This window comes from Delphinus delphis, chromosome 11 (genome assembly GCF_949987515.2).
Source record: "Delphinus delphis chromosome 11, mDelDel1.2, whole genome shotgun sequence".
NCBI lineage: Eukaryota > Metazoa > Chordata > Mammalia > Artiodactyla > Delphinidae > Delphinus > Delphinus delphis.
In genome coordinates this window covers 3,182,152-3,207,946 of record NC_082693.1, presented here as the reverse complement: position 1 = coordinate 3,207,946, position 25,795 = coordinate 3,182,152, and the positions used below count along the sequence as shown (strand labels likewise).

General features: G+C 48.2%; 1 long non-coding RNA gene across 3 annotated transcripts in view; it reads left to right on the top strand.

Annotated features, from left to right (window-relative positions):
• Positions 1-25,795, top strand: part of LOC132434373 (uncharacterized) — a 116,692-nt gene that overhangs the window by 51,778 nt on the left and 39,119 nt on the right. For 2 of the 3 annotated variants that reach the window (XR_009521288.1, XR_009521289.1), the window contains exon 4: positions 2,821-2,957. This is a non-coding gene — a long non-coding RNA (uncharacterized lncRNA). Of the gene's footprint in view, positions 1-2,820; positions 2,958-21,387; positions 21,430-25,795 lie in introns of those variants that run through there. The other variant, XR_009521290.1, reaches the window with a different exon arrangement.

Genomic DNA, 25,795 nt, shown 5'->3' with positions numbered 1-25,795 from the left:
ACCTGATAACGTGTAGTTTTTTAAAATACAGTATACCTGGAGCCATGGCACTGTGGGCTGCTCAGACTTCCCCTCCCTGGCTCCAGGGCCTTCAACTACAGTCATCAGTTCATCTCAGGTGCCTGGTAACTTGTTCCTCCTCCCCTTTTAACCGTATTTAAAATTTTTCGTTGTTCTGTTCATATTGTGTTCACTCACATGTAGAAGGAGAATCATTCCCACCCCACCCCTCTGTGGCTCTATTACCGCAGACATCTCCCACCTTCAGTACCAGGTGAATGGAGGGCTGGAGGTTGGAGATGGGGTAAGAAGTGACCTTCATAAATTGTCTGCATCCCCTTTGTCGAGGGATCTTAAGGCATGGGTCCTCCAGGTGGTTTTCAGGCTTTTCTCTTATGTAGTTATGTTTACAAGGTGGAATTACTTGGCGATTGGCCTGTACTATTTTTATAATAAATAATAAAAGCCAGCCATGGCCTTACTGATGTCTCATCAAAACAAAAACCCTGTCTTCCACGTGTACAATGTGTCTGATTTTCAAAGCTGTCACTTACACTTTCTCACACAGTCCTCGCCTCTCACTGAGAAGAGGTTTTCCTGGGGGTGTGAGATGTGTCTACTCCGTGGGGACAAGCGGGAGAAGACCTGGGAGACTTGTCCTTCTCAAGCACTCTGCCCACTGGAGGGGGACTGCCCAGAAGCGCCCCGTGCCTTACTTTCCCCTTCTCTGGGTTCATGATGTTTATGCTTGATCTGCAGATGAGTTCCCACTGGAGAGGCTTTGGACAAATGCGGTGCCTTGTTCGTTCTCTGCAGGGTCCAGAGGCGGGAAGGGGCATGAGGATGGGAGGCGGAATGTGCCCCGAGCCTGGGTGCTTCTCACAGGAAGCCAGGAAAGAATTCCAGATCACAAGCGTTGATTAGATCCCTGTGCTAAAAAAACAGGCTCTAGGGGAAATCTTTTCTAACAATTCCCTAGAGCTGGGTTATTTCCTAGCCTGGCCCCCCAAATGTGACTCCGGGGCAGAATGGGGCTGACCACAGCCATTCTTCAGCATGGTCCTGGCATGGCCTCACCCGGAGGGAGGGCAGGCAGGGGTAACGCGCACAGACAGCGAGGAGGTGAATCCCAGCGGAACCACTCCTTAACTGTGACATTCAGCAAATTAAGTTCTCTGAACTGCATGTTTTCTCTTTTGTAAATGGGGGTTAGTGATTGCCGCACTGTTGCCCTGAAAAATCAGGCAAAGAAATACGCAGAGGGCCTGCTTGACGTAAAGTAAGCGCTCGGAAAGTGGTGTCTGGGGTCACTAACGGCCTAGGGGAAGCGCAGGGAAACCCAGCAGGAAGCCAAAGACTCCGGGCAGAGAAGGAACCGAAATAGCCCCGTAGGCCCCGCCCACGGTCAGCGCGTCCGCTCCGCGAGGCGCGGCGGGAAGAGGCCCCTCTGCCCTCGGGCCGGAGCCACGGGGTGGGGAGGGGGTGTTTTGCTTCAGCAAAGGGCGAGGGCTGGCCTCGGCCTTCTGCTGGGGAAGGAAGCCATAACAGCCACGTAACAAAAGCTCAAGGCCAAACCCACCACCCGCCCAGCGCCAGAACTCCGCTTCCTCTCCGCGGGCTCAACCCAGTCAGCTGACCTCGCTTTCGCTGGGCCGGGCCCGCGGAGTGGTCCAACGGGTCTCCTCGCAGCCAATCGGCGGTGGCCGGGCTTCCTCTCAGCCAATCGGCGACGGCCAGGGCTCCTCGCAGCCAATTGGCGGCTGCCCGGCCTCCTTGCGGCCAATCAAAGGCGGCCCGGCTCCTCGCAGCCAATCGGCGGCGGCCGGCGCGCGGCCTCCTGGCTCTGCGCCGGCCGGTCTCTCGTGGCGCGTGGGGCGGGAAAGGTCGGATGCAGTGGACGTCCTGTAGATTCCGTGGTAACCTCCGTGTAAGGAGTCTTCTTGTTTGTAAAGAGTGTTCTCGTTTCCACGGGGCCCTTGCCAGCGGCTGCACTGGGCCGAGTCTGTTCTGGGGCCCTCAGAGCATCCGTTAGGGGCTGCCCCGGCCCGGGAAACAGCGCCTTCTCTTCGCTCCAGAAGCAGCCACTCGCGACCCCGGCTGACCCTAGCTGACCGCCCCGTATCTTGCTCGTTGACTGGCTGTTTCGGCCGCTCAGCCCCGCAGCCCGGGCTGGGGGGTGGTCTTTGCAAGTACATTTCGGAAGAAATGCTTGCAGCGTCACAGGTCCAGCCTACGCGGGCCCAGATGCTGCTGCAGAGCCCAGAACCCGTGAACCCTTGCCTCTGCCCTGCTGTGTTCCTGGGACTGGACCTCCTGCCTTTCACTTAATTCTTACAGGAACCCTGTGTGGGCATATCATTTTCGTCCTGCAAATGAGGAAACCAAGGTGCCCAGCGTAACAGTTCTACAACTACTGAGGGTCAGTTGGCAACGTAGCCAAAATTTCTTTTAAGTGACTGGGCTTCGTACCAGGACACCACGTAGAGTCTAGACTCAAATCCCCATGGCTCCCTTGTCTGCCTGGGGGAGCAAACAGCAAGGCCAATCGATCTAGACCTACTTAGTAGATCTTTGCTTCCCTAGAGCAAGGTTTAAGCCCTTTCCAACCCCTCTCACACTGTGGGAGCAGTCAGTCCACCGTTTAAATAGGAACCACACTTTGGGGGTGAATCCTGAGTTATCGGCTCTTAGATTTAAATAGCACTTTCCTTGACCCAGCAAGCCGGGGTCAGCTGCCTCTGAAGCACCTCTGCATCCTTTTCTTGGTAGCCGGTGTCACACCACCTACTGCAATTACCTCTTTCCTTCTGTCTCCTGCAGATGGAGGGAGGCTGCCTGAGTGCAGGAAACGAACACGTCTTGACTAACCTCAGCATTTAGCTGGGATGCGCCCAGGATGCCAGTGTTCCCCAGGAGCTCCGTGTGAAAACCACTGAACTAGAGTTTGGAAGTTAAAAGTAAGTCAAGAGGGGAAACTGCAGACAGCTATGAAAGCTTGACCTTTAATAGTCATGACAATAGTAATCAACGCGGCTGTCATTTATTGAGTGTTTATTAAGTAACAGGTATTTTCATAAGTGCTTTAGGGCAGTGCTTCTCACACTTAAACGTGCCTTTGAATCACAGGGGGATCTTGTTCCGATTCCATCCATCTGGGGGGCGGGGCTGAGATTCTGCAGTTCTAACAAGCTTCCAGGTGATGGTTCATGAATCATACTTCATGTATTAACTTATCCTCTGAAAACGTATCCTATGACGTAGGTATCGCTATTATTCCTGTTTTATTAAAACGTATTTTACACACAAGGAAACTGAGAGGTTAAGTATCTATGACCTTAGGTCAAAATAAATAAACTGCAGGGCAATGAGGGAGGGGAGAATGGTGTGAGTACTTATAGCTGTAGAAGGAGAAACAAAATTCTAGGCAGAGTAAACACTATTCACAGAAGGGATGCAGGGGAGGTGGCCCCGGGCTACCCAGAGGGCTGTTTCACCCATTAGGGCACCATGTGCATAGTGCTTATAAGCTTTCCAAAGGCCCCAAATATTTGAGGCCTAAAAAAAAAATGCATTGGCACCTACATATGAAAACTGAATATTTAAATTAATCATTTCAACGTTCAAATTATTAAAAGTCCTTTCAAATTTTTATACATGAAAAAATTCACGTTTAGTGAATGATATGGGTGTATTTTAGTATATTTTATAAAAAATGGGGTAGGGCCTGCCTACTAGGCCTAAGGTCTACTAAGGATAGGAGAGGCCCTGGCCACATTGGGTCTGGATGTAATCCTGAGGGCAACTGGGAGCAGGAAAATGTTCTCTGTGGCTACAGTGAGGAGAATGGCTTGGAGGGGGGCCAGGCTGGAGGCCCAGCAGCTCGAGACCAGATAGCCGTTTACAGCCTCCAGACTGCAGGACAGCTTCTGCTGAGTGCCAAGAGGACAAACGATAGCATTATACAGCCCAGTTATTTTTTGATTCCTCCAGCCCCAATCTGACTCAGCATTCTAAATTTACTTAAGATTTGGGGACACAGGTTTTGCCAAATCCTTTCTCATTAAGGCCAGTGATGCTACAGTCCAGGGGAGGTGTTTAAGAGCACAGGCCTTGAGTGGACATCCATGAATGTGAAGCTCAGTTCTGTTCCTAGCTGCGTGACTTTGCATAAATGATTTAACTCCTCTGAGCCTCGGATTCCTTTTCGGGCATATTACATTCCTCGCAGAATTAAGTGAGATAAACTACGTTTACAGCGTCTCCTGCAGAGTAGGTAGTGCTTAGAAGTAGTGGCTTTTATCCTACGGGTGCCATTGTTCTGAGACCTAGTCGAGTTTTCTTTAGGAGGGAACAGAGGGTGTGGTAAATAATCTTTTCATCAGTCTCCTGAGGTAGAAATTCTTATCCCCGTTTTGCAGATGAGGAAACTGGAGCTCAGAGATGAGATACCTCAGCTCAGTGGACTAGGGGCAGACAGTGGGGAAGCTGGCATCTTGTTTGGTTTTCCCTGTGTTTGTGCGCTCTCTCCAGCAGTTGGTATCTGCTGCTCCGCCACTCCTGCGCCCCATACCTCTTCCCCTTAGTCATGGCATGACTTGGGCCTGACGGCCAGCGGCCGCCGCTGAGCACTCTCCTCCAGTGGCACCCACCTCTATCCCCCTTCTGCCCAGCCTTGCCTGACCTCCCTACCACCTTGCCCCCCGATTTTACAGCTTCTGGATTTCCCTTATTAAAGAGCTCGTCTCTGAAACTCAGAACTGCCCTGGCCCGGGATGCCTTCCAGGGTCCCTCCCTTTAAAGGGTGTAGATAAGTAGGTCACATCAGGGTGGTGGGGGAGGACGCTGACTTCTTATGGGAGGAGGAAAAAATACTGCAGGTCCCATGGAGAATGGAAAACAAAATAACAGCGCTCCCTTCTGTCCCTGTCTCTCTGTCCCTCAGCCTCTCTGCGCCGCCCCCCCCCCCGTCTTTTTTTAACATCTTTATTGGAGTATAATTGCTTTACAATGGTGTGTTAGTTTCTGCTGTATAACAAAGTGAATCAGTTATACATATACATATGTTCCCATATCTCTTCCCTCTTGCGTCTCCCTCCTTCCCACCCTCCCTATCCCACCCCTCTAGGTGGTCACAAAGCACCCAGCTGATCTCCCTGTGCTACGCGGCTGCTTCCCACTAGCTATCTACCTTACGTTTGGTAGTGTATATATGTCCACGCCACTCTCTCACTTTGTTACAGCTTACGCTTCCCCCTCCCCATATCCTCAAGATCATTCTCTAGTAGGTCTGTGTCTTTACACCCCACCCCCACCCACCCCGTCTTGCACAGTGACAGTCCCCTGCGGGCTGCTGTTACTGGGAAATGCATGTTGGGACAGTACAGGCGATCCTGAACTCTCGGGGTCTGGGGACACCAGTGGACGCTGCACTGAACAGAAGCTTGTCTAGCCCTTGCTCTCCTCCTTCCCCCCGCCTCCTCTTCCACCCGCTAGGCTGCTGAAGACAAGAGATCTCAGCTTTCACCCAGAGCCTGCAGCTTCTGCTCCTTGAGCGCGGCAGCCTGGAAGCCGCCTGGGGCCGGGAAGGCCCTGGCTGTCTGTCCGGCTCACAGAGGCTGCTATGGCAACCAGAGCAATGACGGGTTTGGCAAGATCTCCTGTTTCCCCACCCCACCCCTCCCCCTCCCGAAGGCCGCTCACAGCGGGGGGTGTGGATGAGCATTAAATCACGTAGGTTGCTGGGAAAACCAGGAAGGCAGAGGCAGAGACAGGGCGTGGCACTAAAGGTCCAGCACTGCCAGCCCCGCCCTGCCCTGCGATCCACAGGGACTGAGCGCTGTTTGAATCATAACACTGGGCGGCCACATTTCTAGGAAACTGCAGCTGAAGGGGAAAGGTCCCGGCTGCGTGAAGGAGAGCAGCCTGGCTGCGTACAGATTAGGACTGAAAACGTGTTCCCCTGGCACGAGGCAAGCACACAAAACAAAGAGCGAAGCCTGAGCCTCGCACCCGGGGGTGAACTGCCCCGGTTCCTGGACGGGGGCGGTGGAAGCAGGGAGGTCACCTCGGAGAGGCCCAGGGGTTTCCCATTTTCCTGGCTGGGGCCTGGCGAGCTCCCAGCTCCGAGGCTGGCCGTCCAGGACACGGCAGCCCTTTTGTAGTGACGCGCCGGATTGCATGACCCCACCTGGCTGGTGTTTGAGAACTGCCCCCGCCCTCCCTCCTCCTGTCCCCAAGGCCCTGTGCCTTTTTTTCTCCACCCCAAGAGAAAGTGAGCACCCCCGACCCGGCGGCCGTGCGGGGTGCCCTGTGGGAAAGTCCCACTCTTGCCCGGAGTTGCCCTCCTCGCGTAGATGCAGGGCTGGGTGACGGGAGAGAGACATCCATCTTCACCGGTGCCCTTCATCATGCTTAATCTCCCTAGTGGGGTGGGCCTGTCTAAAACACCTGTTTCCCAGGCTGCAGTAACCCCAAACCATCTCTCATCAGAGTGGGTGTAAATCCCCACAGGTGTGCGGCAGGCAGGTAGCAGCAGTGACAGTGTGGGGTGCCTGCACGAAAACGAGGAGTCTGGACTTAGGAGGCGCAGAGCCTTTGTGCTCTCAGAAAGTGACTGGCAGCCCCGCCTCCCTGGCATCTGCTCCAGCCCGGGCCCTTGCTTTGCCAGCCTCCCTGCCTGACCCTGGGTGGGCTGCCTTCCTCTAGGTCTGGTGCCAGTGCTATGCCTTGGCTTATCGATCTAGCATTACCTGGGAGAGACGGGGCCAGTCTTGGAGCCTCCATACTGCCCACTGTCCCAGCATCAATCAGCCGTGTCTCAGCAGTGGTTCTGAAACTTCATGTGCATCAGAATCACCAAGGGACATGTGAAGATACAGACTGCTGGGCCCGGTGCCCAGGGTTTCTGATCCTGCAGATCTGGAGTGGGGAGTGAGAATTTGCATTTCTAACAAGCTCCCAAGGGACGGGAAGCAGCTGCACCAGGACCACATCTGAAAACCACTGAGCCAGAGCAGAGCAAAAAGAAAACCTAGATTTGAGTCCTGCCCTGTCACTCACTGCCCTGATGCGGCGCGTGGCTTCCCTGAGTTTCAGTTTCTCCTCCATTAAAGGCAGAGTCGTGGCCACGGGGTGGGTGGGAGGATTATTTGCTTCTAGTATTCGAAAGACCCTTTCACTGTGCCTGGCAAATTGCCTGGCAAACTCCTCAGTAAATACCCACATACGTGGGTGAGTCAACAGATACAGTATTTACTGAGGAGTTTGCTGTCTAGATACGCGGCCCAGTGTGGTGGCTGATTTGGACAGGTCACTTGTGAGGATTCTGAAGGCCCAATTAAACATCACACATCTCTGGACCTCAGTTTTCTTCTGAAGGCCTTAGGTCTGCTAGGTCTGCCCCTCCAGGTCCCATTTCTAAGCCCAGCTCTGGGAGGGGGTTAGGTGTTAGGAGACACAGCCACTGTTTTCATTCCTTTCCCACCTCTTTCCAGGACCTCCATCTGAGAGCCCAGGTGATTCTGCAAAGCACAGAACATCCATCACCAGAGTCATTGGTCACTTCATCCCAGAGGAGAGTGACACGGCCTTCAGGGTCCATCATGATCTGGTTCCAACCTGCCTTTATAATCACATTTCTCGCTGTCTCTCCTCCATTTACCATGTAGTCTAGACGAACTGGGTTACTCATCCTTCCCCAAATACGCCCCATGATTTTCTGCCTTTGTTCGCACTGCCCTCACGACTAGAATGTCCTCTGCTGCTCAGGGTCCTGTTCGTGCTTCCGAGGTCACCCAGTGACCACCTCCTCCAAGGAGGCCCCCAGATCTTTCTGTCATCAGTCTCTCTGTCTAGCTATCACCTCTGTATCTCTCTATTTCATACAAGTGATTTTTACATTTTTCTGTGGGTGGTAGCTGGACATGTTATTAGAATCGTCAGGTATAGAATGTAACTCAGGGATGCAGCCCGCCACTCTCCAACTCGTGTCTGATAGTGTCCCTCTGAAGGGGCTCAGTGGTCTGCAGGCTGTCCCTGGATTTCACATTTCTGAAGTCTATTTTTGGAGCACTCTCAGATGTGAAAAACAAGAGTTGCGATACTACGTAAAACTTTTAAAAAGTGGGACAACCGCTTAAAAGGAGAAGCCTACTTACATAAAAGATTAGTCAGCTGTTTATTTCTGTGGTAATCAGAGATGGGGAATTAACAGGTATGTGTATACATATCCGCTGTGGCGCCTGGTCACAAATCTTCTCATTTGCCTATAGGCACATCTGCTTCTTTGATTTTCTTTTTTAAACTGCAGGTTTTTTTCTCTTCTAAATATAATATACGGGTTGGTAGAAAACATGTAGAGGAAATAAAAAGTAAAAATATAATAAAAGTAAGAGAAGAAAATAAGTATAATCCAGAAATAACCAGTATTAACATTTTGGCGTGTTTCTTGTGAATAGTTTTCCTGCACGTATTTACTCTATATGATTTTTAAAGGAAATTGGACTAAATGTTTATATACTTCTGTATAAACATTCTGTATATATTATTACTTTTTTGAATTAAGATATAATTAGAGGGCTTCCCTGGTGGTGCAGTGGTTGAGAGTCTGCCTGCCGATGCAGGGGATGTGGGTTCGTGCCCCGGTCCGGGAGGATCCCACATGCCGCGGAGCTGCTGGGCCCGTGAGCCATGGCCGCTGGGCCTGCGCGTCCGGAGCCTGTGCTCCGCAGCGGGAGAGGCCACGACAGTGAGAGGCCCACGTACCGCAAAAAAAAAAAAAAAAAAAAGATATACTTAGAATTTTGGTATTACTTTAAATAGTCTTCCCAAACATTGAAAAAAAATATTCCACGATATCATTCACAGATGTACCAAAATTTACTTAACCATTCCTTCAATGTTGGACACTCCATTTTTGTTATGAATAATATTTCAGTGAACATCCTCACACCTCTGAACGTGTGTCTGATTATTAGGCTGATTCTAGAAGTGGGGTTACTGGGTCATTTTCAAGTCTCTTGGTACATACTAACAAGTTGTTTTCTGGACTTCCATCTGAAAATATTTCCCGAGCACTTTGTCTACAGCCTCCTATTCATGAGTAGTTTTTTCTCCACTCCCATTGCATTCTATCCGTCTCTCTCGTGCTGTACTTCACCCCTTCCACACTGCATTTGCTTTTGGTATGTACGAGTCTTAGTTATTCTAGTAGGAGACCATCTCCGACCATCTTCCTGTCTGCTTCCGCATCCAGCACAGGTGGGAAAAAGGGGGCGGAGGACTGAATCTATTTAGGGGAGTCTGCAAACAGGAGACGAGCTCAGTTTGGGAAGGCGCAGGGAGGGCAGCTTGGACTCCATGCTCTGGGTCGGGGTGCAACTCTGGCTGAAGGGGAAGAAAGGGATTGTCCTCACCCCTTCATACATCCAGACTCTGGGAGCTGGGGAAGGATGGAAAACGAGTCAAGTCCAGAGCCTGGGAGAGGGGCGGGTCCCGTCGTTCCCCGGGTAGAGGCAACCTGCTTTGAGGACTGTGTCACTCTTTCTCACTCGGAACTGTCCCACTACAGCCATACCAGGCTCACAGGTCCTGACCTGGGAAAGCACCTGCAGTGTTGATTGCAGAAACTTAAATTAATGCTTTTTAGATTGGAGTTTCCCAAACTTCAGCTGTACCTTGTTCGAGATTTCAGTGTTTTATTGAAAAGAAACCAGCAGTACGCACAGACACACACACACCCGTGATTCATATCATCTGAACCATCACACTTCTGAACAGATAGGACATAAAATTGTCCAAACATTCAGGGTGTGACCACGTGAGTCGCAAGGGCTGCCTAAGGTGTTAAAGTGTATCGTGCCACTTACTTTAGTGTCATCCTAAGCAGTAAAAATTTTGAAATCACAGGTTTAATGGATTAGTTACACTTTTTGTAATATACACTAAAACTATAACGGTAATCATGACAATAAAAGATTGTCAGGGGCTTCCCTGGTGGCACAGTGGATAAGAATCCGCCTGCCAATGCAGGGGACATGGGTTCGATCCCTCGTCCGGGAAGATCCCACATGCCGCGGAACAACTAAGCCAGCGTGCTACAACTACTGACCCTGCGTGCCACAACTACTGAAGCCCACACGCCTAAAGCCCGTGCTCCGCAACAAGAGAAGCCACTACAAGGAGAAGCCCGCGCACCATAACAAAGAGTAGCCCCCGCTCGCCGCAACTAGAGAAGGCCCACCTGCAGCAACGAAGACCCAATGCAGCCAAAAATAAATTAAAAAATTAAAATCTTAAAAAAAAAATCTTTCCAAAGAAGTTGTCAGCCATTGGTAGTACCTTTTCTACCCATCGGTGGTAATTATAGTACATCTTTGGGAAACACTGTTTTAACTGAACAGTTTATATTACAGTTAATTGTGTATATTTCCTTCACTTACTTATAAGCTTTCTAAGGTCAGGTATCATGGTTTCTTTGGTGCTTGGAGTGCTGAAGCTCAATGAATATTTTTCTTCCTTTGGTTTGGTTTGTCTTGGTGATGGGGTACTAAGCAATAAGACTTAACCTATGTACTTAACATAAGTGAAGTCTCTAAGGTCAGGATTATAAAGGGGAGAACAATATTTATATGCTAAAGAAAGTTGCCTGGTTTAAAGACTGTGCTATCATTATTTGGACTGGGGTGATCAGGATGGAAAACAGTAAATCGTTCACATTCTAGCTGTCATTCTTGGAATAAATAACACATTTACAAGTTTAAGAATTGGTCTTGGGGTTATAGAACAGAGCAACATTATTTAGCTCATATAGAAATTCAACCCACTATATTGACCTCATGAAATAAGATAACTTTTCCATACCTAGCAAGCATAGAGTGAAGTATATTGTCATTCATTGATCAGAGGACACGAGTTGAATGAATGGATAAAATGCTGAGTTACAGTAACAGAGCTTTACCACCCGTGGGAAACCATCCCCCAAACAGAGCAGGAACTATTTATTCGGTCAGTAATATCCCAGGGTCTTTATACATGTCTCTCCTCTGGACTTCACGTGGCAGCTGCCATGTGAGGAGAGGGTGAAATCGTGCCACGAGGTGACAGACACCTCCGCCTGTCCTTAACCGAAGCTCACCTTCTCAGATGACTGCAGTTTCCCCAAAAGGATCCAAGACTTAATGTGATCCAGAGGGCTGGTCGGGAAGTTGTGGAAACAATGGATAACCTTCTGACCAAGTAAACAAATGACCTAAGGGAGGTGTGAGTAAGATTCCAGAATAAAAGAGTATATTAGGGACTTCCCTGGTGGCGCAGTGGTTAAGAATCCGCCTGCCAATGCAGGGGACACGGGTTTGATCCCTGGTCCGGGAAGATCCCAAATGCCGCGGAGCAACCAAGCCCACGTGCCACAACTACTGAGCCTGTGCTCTAGAGCCCACGAACCACAACTGCTGAGCCTGCGTGCCAGAACTACTGAAGTCCACGCACCTAGAGCCCGTGCTCCACAACAAGAGAAGCCACCGCAATGAGAAGCCCACGCACCGCAACAAGGAGTAGCCCCTGCTTGCCGCAACTAGAGAAGAAGCCCACGTGCAGTAACGAAGACCCAAAGCAGCCAAAAATAAATAAATAAATTTAAAAAAAAAGTATATTGAGAGAGAGAATAACTCTCCTTCTAGTGAAGAAGAAAAGGGCACCCTCACGGCAGCTACCTGCCAGAGGTAGAGATGTTTTTCAAGGTCTGGCTGGTCCTTCCTCCGCAGTCCTACCGACCTCTTTCTTTCTGAACCTTTCTTCCAAGTGCAGAGTCCTTAGCCTGTAACTTAGGATTGTTTAACCCATCCGCACGTAAGAAACTTGTTCTTCAGAGACTGAAAATGAACACTACTGTTTCCTTAGCTACTCAGGATCCAGTGGAAGCAAGAACCAGACGAAGTAAAAAGAGAAAACACCCCTGGTCAGAAACTTGGGTTGGAGTCCTGACTGACGACCTTATAGTTGACCCCCTCATGGTTTCCTTAACTCCTTCATTGAACAAATATTTTCTGAGCAACTGCTGTGTACCAAGTGCAGCCCTGGACACTAGGGATCCAGCAGTAAATAAACAGAGGAGGCCCTGCTCTCCTGGAGTTTATGTCCTAATGAGAGTGATTAGGTTGAATAAGTAAGCAATAAACAAATAGCATAACTGCACCTAGTGATGGATAAGGACAAACTGGGAGGAGGTTTCCTCTGAGGTGGGGAGGGAAGGTCTCCCCGAGGCAGTGGCATTCCAGCCAAGACCTGAAAGTGTTAGAGGAGACCAGGCAAGCAAAAAAGCATTCCAGGTGGAGGGACCAGCAAATGAGATGAGACCACGTTTGAGGCTGGTTGGCAAGGAAAGCCACACTGATGCAGTATGTGGTCATACTGCATCAATGGTTTGGACACAGGTCTCCAAGCAATCCTAGAACCTCCCTGGTTTTGTCCCAGGGGTGGAGGGGCTGAGGCGGAGGCTCCCACCACCCTGCCCCACATACCCAGCAGCTCCCCTTCGATCTGAAGCATGTATGGGGTGCTGCTTAAGATTGTGCTTGAAGAACAGATTCTGTGATCAAAAATGCTTGATCTCCAGAGTCCTTCTCCATCCTTCAACTGTTCGACTCTGAAAGTTTCTCATCAACCTCTGTGGTCTCTAAATTAGGAGGGTCGACCCTGTTCAGTAGACAGAGTCAGAAAGTACTGATCCCAGCGACTTGACCCTCTCCCACCAGAACCCTCCTCTGCCTCCTGCGATGCTGGACTGGACCTTCGGGTGCCGCCACACCTGTCCCAGGGAGGGGAGCACAGGTCTCTGCTTCCTCCTGGTCAATTACCCTGACGTCCTTCCCTTGCCCTGTTCAAATGAGACGCTCTGTCCTGTGGGGAGATTTGGGGAATGGCTCCAGTTTTTTCCAACCTGTGAAATGCAGAGCTGGCCAGCTGCCCCCTCCCTAACCCCAAACTCCTATCTTTCCCCCTCTCTGCAGAACTGCCTGGCAGCCCTCAAATAAGTCCTGGGGTTTGGGGAAAAGCACCCTTTGGACTGTGAAATGGTTTTCTGGTAATACCAGCGTAATTAACTCTTTGACAGGAGGAAGCAGAGGCCAAGAGGGATTTAAACAGTACATTTCTCACATATTTCAGAACAAGCAGAGAACCAGGCAGGGAAGCAGAGACAAAGGGAATGGGCGCAAGGGGAGAATATCGAGTGACCAAAACATTCATCCTTCCTCCCCAACTTCACCTCTGCTCCCCGTCTCCACTCCCCTTTCTCCCACAGAGAACTTACTTGAAGGTCGATGATTCCGCTTTCTGGTTCCATCCTGCTGCCTTCACAGGCCAGCGTTGGTCAGACTGCATGGGCTGCCCAGGCTCTGCCATCTGGTCTCTGCTGTTTTCTCTGGGTGGGAGAGAGCTCCCGGCTGGCGAGACAGACCTGCTATCCACCCATCTGATGTGGGATGCCGTTCTGGTCTCGGCCCCTGGGGAGTGTACACGTGCATACACGTGTGCGTATGTGTGTGTGTGCCCACGTGTGCACGCTCCAGGCAGTGGCATGTGGCACATTGACAGGTGGCCTTTTGAGTTGGTGGTGACAGCATTGTTTTTACCCCAGTGGCCCCAACGCCCCTCCTGCCCCAGAGGAGCCGTCTGAGGTCACCCAGTCTGCTTTGAGCTAGAGCTTTACTAAACCCTGTGGATTTATCCTGGAAATTGAGGAACAGCCTGAGGACACCGTCTGACTTCACGCTGGTGGAACTGAGTGGGGTCTCCAGTCACCAAGGCTGGGTGGCCTCCAGCGTATTCCCAAGACTGAAGCTTAGGGATTTCTGCTCTTTCCTTTGTTCCCTCTGTCCCTAAAAGTTAAAAAAAAAAAAATTGTAGTTTACCTAATAGACCCAAAGCATAAGCCTTATTCTACGAAGTGAGTGAACAATACATTTTTATTGACAGGTTGGTTGTCATTTTCTCCCTTGATTAGCTAGAAAGAGAGCAGAAAAAAGTTGTGCTTTCAAATTCTGTTTATGCAAGGAGTTGCATTTTCCCTGCTTTTAAAATAAAGCTACCAGGAATGAGTCGTTTTTTTGGAAAGGTTTTCTTTCTCTTGTTTACCTTAGAGCCGAAAACTCCTCGGGCTTGTTCCTGAAGCTGGTTTTAGACACCAGCTTGTGCATGTGTGGGCGTGAGAGGAGACATTAAGCATGTAATCCAGTTTGAAGGTGGGGGGAGAGTGGCAGAGTCACAAATGTATTCCCGCCACCCTCAAATGTGCAACAATAAAAAGGGCAATTTCTTTACTTCTACTGAATGATCTAATATGTTTATAAAAGTCCCCATCCTGCTGGACAAGTGGTGAGAGGGAGGGCTGAACTGTGATATGAGGACTATATTTCAACTTAATGTAATAAACATACTTGGAATTTTTTTTAAAGAATTATATATTTATTTAATTTTTGGCTGCGTTGGGTCTTCGTAGCTGCGCGCGGGCTTTCTCTAGTTGCGGTGAGCGGGGGCTACTCTTGGTTGCTGTGCACGGGCTTCTCATTGCGGTGGCTTCTCTTGTTGCAGAGCACGGGCTTCAGTAGTTGCAGCACATGGGCTCAGTAGTTGTGGTTCGTGGGCTCTAGAGCACAGGCTCAGCAGTTGTGGTGCACGGGCTTAGCTGCTCTGTGGCATGTGGGATCTTCCCAGACCGGGGATCGAACCCGTGTCCCCTGCATTGGCAGGCGGATTCTTAACCACCGCGCCAGCAGGGAAGTCTGAACATACTTGGATTTAATTTAAATAGTAAACAGTTTAGATAGAATACACAGTCTTTCCAGTTTCCACCCCTCTTCCCCACAGGAGAGGGGTGTGGTTTCCAAATGCTTGGTGGTGGAGGGGTGGTGGCCTGTCCATCTTTGCTGGTTTCTACTCTGGAGTTGTTGGCAGGGGCCAGGCGCCCCCTGGCTTGGTGACTGCTGGGGTGAGGCTGGGCCTGCTCCTGGGCCTCCTGCTGGCGTCAGTGGCTGATGGCTGTGGCCAGGATAACCCATGGTCCTTCTCTCTTTGCTCTTAGGGACATGGTGGGCTCCCTTGCTGACTCTGCCCCATCTGGGCTCTGATGGTGACTGGACCATCTGAGACCTGCTATGACTCAGATGCCCTCCCAGTGGTCCCAGCTCAGTGGTCTCCTTGCCCCCACCCCCGCCCCAAGACGATTCCCTCTGGAAACCTTCCTACCAGGCACTCAGCTCTTGGTCCTGAGTCGCTGGAGAAGGACAAGCTCAGCCCCACTTCTGGTGAAGAATTTGCTTTGATGGGGCTGCTCCTGGTTGGTGCAGGGGCAGCCTTTAGGGTGATCTCCTTCCAGACCCCAAAATGGGAGTGAGAGATAGAGCCCACCCTCTTCTCAGTGTTCCTTCTAAGATCTACTGTAACATCCATCCCCTGCATCCTCCACCACAATGCCCCTAAGTAAACAAACACTATTCTAAGCTCTTCAACACTCACTCACTCTGTTCTCAGAACAATTCTGCAAGGAAGGTAATACCATTACCCCTGTTTTACAGATGAGGAAACAGAAACACAAAGAGGTTAAATTGCCCGGGGTTGAGCCAAGATTTTAACACAGGCAATCTGGATTCAGAGTCACGCTCTTACCCATGATTTTGGCTCAGAGAGGGGAGATTGACACCCGTGTCGGAACACCTGCTTCCTCTTCCTCTGCTTTCCTTCTTCCCACAATCCTCGTAACCTAGGATCAGAAAAGGTGGGCTTTGTCTTCTCTTTCTGTTTGGTTGGGACTTGCCTTATGTGGGACTCTTTGATAATAATTCAAAAAGGAAATAAAGAAATTGAGAAAATCCTCCTTCTCAACAAAACCGGGCTATCAAAAATATCGTCTTGCTGGAAAACCGTATTTGGGATGTCAGAAGCAAAATGTCAACTATTAATTTCTCCTTGCAGTTCTATCTGTAACAATCCCAATCATCCTGTAGACAGTATGGATGCATGTGGCTAAGTGGAGGGGAAACCAGAACGTGAAAATTCAAAAGAGAAAATCACCTGAATATGTCCCCCCCGCCCCGAAAACTTTATTAATAAGCACATTGGTTTTAAAAGGAAACAGCTGTAATTGGCTGTAATAATGGTTTTAGTTTGGAAGATTTTTCCTGGATTTGGACCTTTCCCCACCTCATAAGCATCATTTGGAAGTAAATAGCAAACAGGATTTAGAAAGTGGTTTATCTTCTGTGACTCTGGACCAGGGCTCGGCAAACTTTTTCTGTAAAGGGACAGAGAACAGACATTTTTTAGCCTTTTAGGCCATCTGGTTTCTGTTGCAACTACTCAACTCTGCTATTGCAGCCTGAAAGCAGCCATAGACAATATGTAAATAAGGGACTACTGCCATGTTTCAATAAAACTTTATTTACAAAAACAGATAGCGGGGGCTTCCCTGGTGGCACAGTGGTTGAGAATCTGCCTGCTAATGCAGGGGACACGGGTTCGAGCCCTGGTCTGAGAAGATCCCACATGCCGCAGAACAACTGGGCCCGTGAGCCACAACTGCTGAGCCTGCGCATCTGGAGCCTGTGCTCCACAACAAGAGAGGCCGCGATAGTGGGAGGCCCACGCACCCGATGAAGAGTGGCCCCCGCTTGCCACAACTAGAGAAAGCCCTCACACAGAAACGAAGACCCAACACAGCAAAAATAAATAATAAATAAATTAATAAACTCCTACCCCCCCCCCAAAAAAAAACCAAACAGATAGTGGGCCCAGTTTGGCCCTACAGGTCATAGTCTGCTGACTTCTGTTTCTAAACAGAAAGAGGATCCAGAGTCTTCATTATCACAGCCATGTCCAAGCTCCCAGACCAGGTCCTTTTTTTTAAAATTTATCTTATTTTTTATAACCTTTTTTTTTTAAATTGAAGGATAGTTAATTTATAATGTGTGTTAGTTTCAGGTGTACAGCAAAGTGATTTAGTTATATGTGTGTGCATGTGTGTGTGCATATATTTACATATATGTGTGTGTGTGTGTATATATATATATGTTCTTTTTCAGATTCTTTTCCATTATAGGTTATTACAAAATATTGAATATGGTTCCCTGTGCTATACAGCAGGTGCTTGTTTATCTATTTTATATATAGTAGTGTGTATATGTCAATCCCAAACTCCTAATTTATCCCCCCTGCTCCCCCCACCCCACTATCCCCATTGGTAATCATGTTTGTTTTCTATGCCAGACCACGTCTTTCAAGTCTTATTCCCACTTGAGAGGTGACAGCTGAGCTCCCACTGCGGGGCCAATATGATATAAAATAAAAAATACATGCCCTTGTGAGACACATGCATGGAAAGTTAAGCTCTAGTGGAGAGTGCTTCTGACCTTTGGCTGTAATACTGAAACTATACCTACAAGGAGGCTCTTCAGTCTGTTTCTCTTTACTGCTAGGGTGACTTCTGCAGTGGGAAGCCCAAGGGACATTTTTAGGGAAACTGCCTCTTGGGAAGTATTTTTTTTTTTAATATGCTTGAACTTACAGATAAGTAAACACTCAGAGCAACTCAGAAAGTGGTCATGGAATAGGGGGCCTACTGTGAGACCTGAGGGCTGTCTTGCTATGTAGGGGGAGCAAAGAGCTGTCGGGTCCTACAGAAGCCAGCAGTAAGAAGACCCCTTAATGCTGAATTGTGAGAGAAGCCCTGGGGTGAAAACCGGGTGACCTGGGATCCTGTGTGTGCTGAGTCACTGTAGGTTCTCAGGCACATCACTGAACCTCTCTGGGTCTTATATTCTCCTTCGTGAAAAGTGATGCTGTCAAAAAAGATGATTCCTAAATCCCTTCAGCTCTTAAATTCTGTTTCTAATGTGTGTTTATTATTAAACACTTCTTGTGTAACAGTATAAGATCTCAGATCCAGGTCTGAATTTTAGTAAGTAAAAGTTAAGGATTTCTCAAGGAGTCTTTATGTAATTAGACAAATTTTAGGAAAAATTACCCCCATCTGTTACCTCTGCTAGTGGAGACAGGGCAGACATACAACAAACAAGATACAGAAGTGAGAATAAAGGCAAACTTCAGAACATACTTACAAACTCATTTATGCTCACTTACACATTAATTCAGCCACTTCCAAAGTCACTGCTCCAGGAATCCTAGAGCTAGGATGGATGGGAAAGGGAAACTTTTGGGGGGGATCCTTGGAGAGAGCTGCCAGTGCAGGGACTGATACGGGGCCCAGTTGGCCAAAGGGATCATTAAGAATGAGGTTGGGTGACTCTGGCACTTTCCAACAGAACATTTCCATCTTCACTGTTTGGCAAAACAGCCATTAGTCACATGGAGGAACTGAGCACGTGAAATGTGGCTAGTGTGACAGAATCTGGATTTTAAATTTTATTTAATTTCAGTATGTTTACGTTTAAATAGCCAGTAGCTACCATATTGGACAGTGAAGTTCTAACCCAAAATTCGTATATTCAGAGCACTGCTGAGCAGTGACCACCACATATTAACCATTCCCACCATGGATGTGCATTGATGGATGTTCAGTAGGCAAGGCTGATGTGACATAAATAGGAGTTCAGGGCGCACAGCTCTCACGGGAATGCCCCACGGGGCCCAGGATGCTCTTGGTAGTGGTAAGTAAAATTCCCCTGTGTTCTTTTGCATTCAGAGTAGGGGGATTTTAACTGTGACTCACCGTTCACTGAATGATTAATAACAGGGCCTCCTCGTGTTGGTATGAAACACCTCTCACCTCTGATTAAAAGGTGCCTGGCACTCTCTTGGGGGCTTAAGGGAGAGTAATAGCTGACGTCTTCTTAGTAGTAGGAGAGAGAGACTGCAAACTTTTCAAAGCAAGGGAACCTTTCTTACGTGAAATCTTGTACAGATATTACTATAAAGCAGGTTAAAGTGAGGCTGCTGGGACCCTGGAGTCACATCACTCCCGTCTCACCTGTCCCACCCTCTATTTCTCAAGTTACCCTTCAGGTACCTCCTGGGAACCCCTCGAATTCTGAGCGGGTAGCGTGGCTCGTAAGCCTCTAAGGGCCTTTGGGTGTGTCGGCGCTGGGTGATCACAAGTCACACAAAATTGTGTGGAGTTTTTCAAGTCTTGAAATGACATATTAGGGGAAAAAGAAGAACAGGAAGAAGAACATTTTAAAAGCACAGTCAAAATTATGGCCGTTTACATGGGTGACTGCTTAACACACGCAGAGACACACCACTGTGATCTACAGTAGGATGTCTCTCACACACACACACACACACACACACACACACACAAACACACACTCTATCATTGTTGCTACCTGTGCAGTAGAGGTTGGGTTTTTGAAGACAGTATCTCACCCTCACCTAAGGACACAGACCTAGTTTTAACCCCTGGTCCTGCTGTTTACTAGTTGCGTGTGTGTGTGTGTGTGTGTGTGTGTGTGTGTGTGTGATGGACTTTATTTCATAGAGCAGCTTTAGGCTCACGGCACAGTCGAGCACATAGCACAGAGGGTCCCTGTAGACACCCCCCCCCCCCACCGCGTGCACAGTCTCCTCCACTGTCACATCCCCACCACAGGTGTACCTTTGTTTCAGTCAGGAAACCTACATCACATGTCACGATCACCCAAAGTCCTAGGCGTACGTTAGGGTTCGCTCTTGGTGTCATACGTTCTATGGGTTTTGACTAGCTGTGTTGAGCAAGTGACTTTGCTTCCTTTCCCCTGGTAAAAAAGGGGACCACAGTGCCTGATTTATCAAGATCATTGTGAGGATGAAACTAAATCCGATCATGGACGTAAAGCAAACTACCTGCCTGGCACGGAGTGAGAAGAACTCCATAATGGAGCTAACGATAATTTTCATGTGAGGATCACCGGCGTGAGCCTGGCTGATTAACTCTCCCGAGTGCTTCCCCTGTTTTCATCTCAGCCCAGAGCCTCGAGTCTGAGCCTAGAAAATTCTGCCCAAGATGAGTTCTAAAGGTCCTTAAAGACGCTGGTCTATGAAGGTCTGGTCCTTGGAGGAAGCAGTTTGGGTTAAGCGGGATAAAGCGTGCGGACCTCCATGGGACATCCGTGGTGGCATGGTCGGGGAACAGCGCCAAACGTTCGAATTTGGATGCTCAACCAAGAGAAGCAGGAGCGGAAGAGGAAGCGCAGGAGGGGAAGCCAGAGGGCGAGGCTGGCTGCTGCTCGGGCTCTGAGCGTGAAATAAAGAAACCTCGGTGGGATTTTGTCAGAAACCTTTAATGCCGCGAACTGTGGAAAATACAAACGGGATTATCCTGCGCGTTTATACCCCCCTCCTTCCCTCTGCTCACCTCTGGATACCTTTGCAGGGGGGAGCGGGGTGGGGGGCATTCAGAGGAGCCAACTCCAGCATCCCTCCTGTTTTCCTGGTGAGCAGCCCTACTGAAAAGGCTTTGTGCTAAAGGCTCTCAGATGCTCTTCTGACAGCCAGTTCCTCCCCCGCTGTTCTCGCAGCATCTAGAGTGCGCACGGCAGTATTTACTTCACCATCTTGTGTACAACTAGTCTGGAAACACTTCGAGAACAGGACCGTGGCTTCTGCTTCTGAAGCTCCCAGAGCAGTCAGCCCGAGTGTGTGCACCCAGGGCAGTGATCCCGGGCTTCCGACGGGTCCTTCTGCAGAGGGTGGTGCTGGTGCCCAAACCAAGTCAGAGGCCCAAAGAGACTCTTGTGGAAACACTGGGTAACTCAGACCTGAGAGAGGGGTGCAGAAGTAGAACCCCAGTTTCCTACTCACATGTCAGAATGTGGCCTTAGGTGAGTCATTTCCTATCTGTTATCTTGGTTTTACTCATCTGCAAAATGGGGAGAACAATTTTATAAAGGAACATGTATTCATTTTTTTTCTTGATTAAAAAAGTAATATATGTTCATTACAGAAAATGTAGAATACACAGAAGGATAAACAATAAAATAAAAATCACCCAAAGATAAACTGTAAACATTTTGGTTTATTGCTTTTCAGTCTTTTCCGTGTGTGTGTGTGTGTGTGTGTGTGTGTGTGTGTGTGTGTGTGTTTTCCCACAACCAGCTCTCTAATTTGCAGGTCCCAGTGCAAAATGAAGATGAGGAGCCCCTTGTTAAAAAATTATTGCAAATTTTAAGATGGCAGCAGCACAGCATTAAACCAAGTTCGGAGCCCTTCCAAGTGCCAGGCCCCATGTGGCCACAGTCATATGCCTATGAGGCTGGCTCTTTCTAGTCCCTCCTCAAAATAATGAGATCATTTATTGAGTGCTTTCCATGTGTCAAGTGTTTCACTTAAATTAGTTCTGATTTAATTCAACTTTCCTGAAATAAATGTTCTTCTTTCCCCACCCTCTCCATTTTGCAGATAAGACAACAGGGGAGCAGAGAGTTTATACAGGCAGTAAGCAGCGGAGGCCATATTCACACCTTAGTTTTTCTGACTGCAGGCCCATGCTTTCTCCAACTATGGTACACTGCCTCTCATACTAACTTATAAATCAGTAAAAAAAAATGTTCATAAAATCGAGATTATACTATATGTAAAACCTTGCATTCTTTCCATTTTATACCGTGAGTACTTTTTTCCTAACATGTCTTAGTCAGTTCAGAATGCTGTAAGAAAATACCACAGACTGGGTAGCTTATGAACAACAGAAATTTATGGCTCCCTGTTCTGGAGGCTGGAGGTCCGAGATCAGCTGCCAGTGTGGCTGGGTGAGGGCCGTCTTCCAGGCTACAGACCTCTCTTTGTAACCTCACGTGGTAGAAGGGGCCAGGGGCCTTTGTGCTTTTATAAGAGCACTAATCCCATTCAGAAGGGCTCCATCCTTGTGAACTAATCACATTCCAAGGCCCCGCTTAATAACATTACCTTTGGGGGTTAGGATTTCAGCGTGTGAATTTGGTAGGGGACAAAGACATTCAGACCATAGACTATGTCATTAAATACAGGAGAAAATTTGGAGTGGCTGTTTGTGACAAGTAGTGAAGTTCCAGATGCACAACACTGAGAATAATTCCACTGCAAGATGATATTAAATACAAAGCATGACTGATCCAAAGCAGGAATATGTAGCCAGTGGAGACTGAACCTACATCCCGCATCTGATAAGTAGACCATAAACATCTCACTCTCCCTGCTCAGAACGTCCTGCATATTAAGGAAGATATCTTTGCATATACTCAGTAGCCAAGAAGATATTTGTCAAATTTTACTTTCTACAGTTTGCCAAAGGAAATCAATAGGGTTTGTTTTCCAGCCACACATAAAATTATTATATTGAATATAATTTCAGCCTTCCCCTTGGAGACACACCTACACACGCACGCACGCAGGCACACATGCTCAAATATCCCTGTAGGAGGTGTGCACTTACCTTCTCCCCCTTGGCAATCACTGAGCTACATGTAAAAAGACCCAGTTCTGAAACTAATATTAAAAACCTTACCATACACCATTCCAGACTCTGGGAAGTGTAATCTCTCTAAGTCTCAGTAGCCACATCTGTAACATGGAGCCCGTAAGAGCTCCTCCAACAGTGTAATGAGGAAAGGTCCTAATAGGTAGGCCTTTCCCAAAGCTAGGGGTTTCTAAGCCAAGAGCCAAGCTTAAGTCACTGCAAATTAGAATTTCTTTGGAGGCCTTAGTTCCTCAGTGAAAACTGCCACCATATTTGTGGTCCCAGGGATCAGGAACTGGGGGCTGGGGGGCGGGGCGGGCCTGAAGGCCTCCTCCTATAATCACACACGCCACGATTTTTTTTTTTTTTCTGGTGAACTGTGGTTTAAAGGAAGACAGTGTACAATTAACCTTTTAGGGGAAAGAAAAATTACGAAGTGCAGCCTTAGGGGTGCGTGAGGGAAAAAACACACATGTTGTGGCAGTTGTCACTCCCTGGAATCAACCGAACCTTGGGGAGCTGAGGCAGCTGAGTCAGGGACACCAGCCGGAGGCCAGTTTCTTCGATAACAATATCCGGTGATGTCATCCCCTCCCCCCACCCCGAAGGTGAAGCGCACTGGGGTAGACCTAGATGACGTGGAACCCTTTGCCGGCAAGCACTCATAACCCGATGTTGTACAAGGAGATCTAATGAGGAATAGCATCATTAGACTTTAGATAGACACAATGCACGTACAACGTGTTCTTCCCCCAAATCGCCATGTCCTGAGCGTGCCCCCGGAAGATGGCCCCAGATCAGTCACAGAAGAAGGCGGCGACAGGCATGGATTGGTCCCCGTGTTGTGTGCACCGCTCTCTGTCGTGGGCAACCTTCCCGCCCTGCCCCCGGCTTGGAGCTGTTTTTCTCTCCGCTGTTTGCAAAAGCGCGGGCACCCTTTTCTCACTAGTAATAACTCACCTGAGTTATTAAAGGGAACTTCAGCGTTAACCAAGTGCTTTCACAGACGTTGTTGCCTGTGGGGCTCATGACAGCCCTGGGCGTGACCTGCATTTCACAGGCGAGGTTGAGTGACCTACCGACGGGCAGTCAGAGCCCCGGCTCACACTTTTTGTGCACCAGGTCTCCTGGTCTTCTTTCCCTGTACCTGCTGCCTTGCTAGCCAGGAGTGAAAACCTCTTCCAGGACCCCCTTGAACTTTGCCTCCTCGCTCCATTCAGGTCCTCCCCCTCCATCACGGCACTTTTTCTCGGCACCTTCAGTCACAGCATTTGGGCCACTTCCTCCCCCATCCTGGGTGAGCCTGCAGGTTTCTAGCACTTTCACATTGACTTTGAAAAACTTACGAATGGGAAAGGCCCTTATGCTTTTCTTTGATTTCTCCCTCCACTTGAAGTGAACGCCTAATTGAGAAACTGAGAATCCTTGTAATCGCAGTGGGTTACATTTTGGTTTTGTTTCTCGTTATGATTTCTGAATTATTAATATAGTATAAGTCTATTATAGGATGCTTGGGGACTAGAGAAAAAGAAAAAAATACCATAAAAACGTCATGATCCTAATACACTGCTGCACAGAATCAACTTTAATAATGACGAGGTTTTAGGAAAAATTTGAATCTCCGCTTACTGCTGTAATCACCACAGTAATTTTGCCCTTAGAATGTCTTTTAAGCTAATGTTCCCCTTTCAAGACACTGTTGACAGTGCATGAGCACAGGGCACCGCCGACTGCTCTGCCTTGGTCTGTTAGAGAGTAACCACAAATCCAGTTTCATTTAAAGGACCCGTCAGCTTATTTTAAACAGTTCTTTTGCCCATGAGGTCAGAGAAGGCCTCTGTGAAGAGGGCCTTTGGACTGGCTGATCCTCAGGTAACAGTAACTGTATGTGACAAACACAGCTGTGTCCAGATCTGGCCAAAGTTCCTTGTAGTTTAGGCAAATCCAGGATACGTCCTCTGTTCAGGGAAGAGGCTACTTAGGGATAGAAGGAATATATGAAACGCATCTGTATATTTAGTAGAACTCTTTGTAGCTTGGTTTAAAATGTCCTTGGTTTGGGTGAATACATGTATCTGTATCAAGTCATGATATGGATACATAAAATGTTAGAGATTGAAATGACTTTAAAAAAAAAAAAAGAAGAACTTCCCTGGTGGCGCAGTGGTTAAGAATCCGCCTGCCAATGCAGGTGACACGGGTTCGATCTCTGGTCCAGGAAGATCCCACATGCCTCAGAGCAACTGAGCCCGTGTGCCACAACTACTGAGCCCGTGCACACCACAACTACTGAACCTGTGTGCTGCAACTACTGAAGCCTGTGTGCCTAGAGCCCGTGCTCCGCAGCAAGAGAAGCCAGTGCAATGAGAAGCCCGTGCACCGCAACGAAGAGTAGCCCCTGCTCACCGCAACTAGAGGAAGCCCGCGTGCAGCAACGAAAACCCAACACAGCCAAAAAAAAAAAAAAAAAAAGTAATGACTTTAGTGGCGGGTGATGTGTAGGTGGAGGAGGTACCAGAATCGCCTGGAGATGGCCACATAGTAACAGATAAATCATTAGATTCAAAGTGTATAACAACTACTACAAATCCACAGGAAAAACATAAACAACCCAGAAGAGAAATGGGCAAGGAATTTGAACAGTGTTGCACAGAAAAAGAAATGCAACTGCTAACTATAAAAAAATGCTCATTTCACTGGTAATCAGGGGCACATGACCTAAAACAATGAGATGCTATTTCCCACTCATGGGATTGGCCACAGTAGAATATCTGACAATAGCAAGTGTTGACATATGATCCAGCATCCCACTCCTGGGTATATACCCAGACAAAACTAGATATGCGCACCCCTATGTACATAGCGGCACTATTTACAGTAGCCAAGACAAACAACCTAAATGTCCATTGACAGATAAATGGATAAAGAAGATGAGGTATATATATACAATGGAATATTACTCAGCCATAAAAAAGAATGAAATAATGCCATTTGCAGCAACATGGATGGACCTAGAGATTATCATACTAAGTGAGGTAAGTCAGAAAGAGAAAGACAAATACCATGTGATATCACGTATATGTGGAATCTATAATACAACACAAATGAACTTATCTACGAAAGAGAAACAGACTCACAGACTTAGAGAACAGACTTGTGGTTACCAAGTGGGAGGGAGATGGGGGAGGGAAAGTTTGGGGGTTTGGGATTAGCAGATGCAAACTATTATATATAGGATGGATAAACAACAAGGTCCTACTGTATAACACAGGGAACTATGATCAGTATCCAGTGATAAACCATAATGGAAAAGAATATGAAAAAGAATATATATATGCAGGGCTTCCCTGGTGGCGCAGTGGTTGAGAGTCC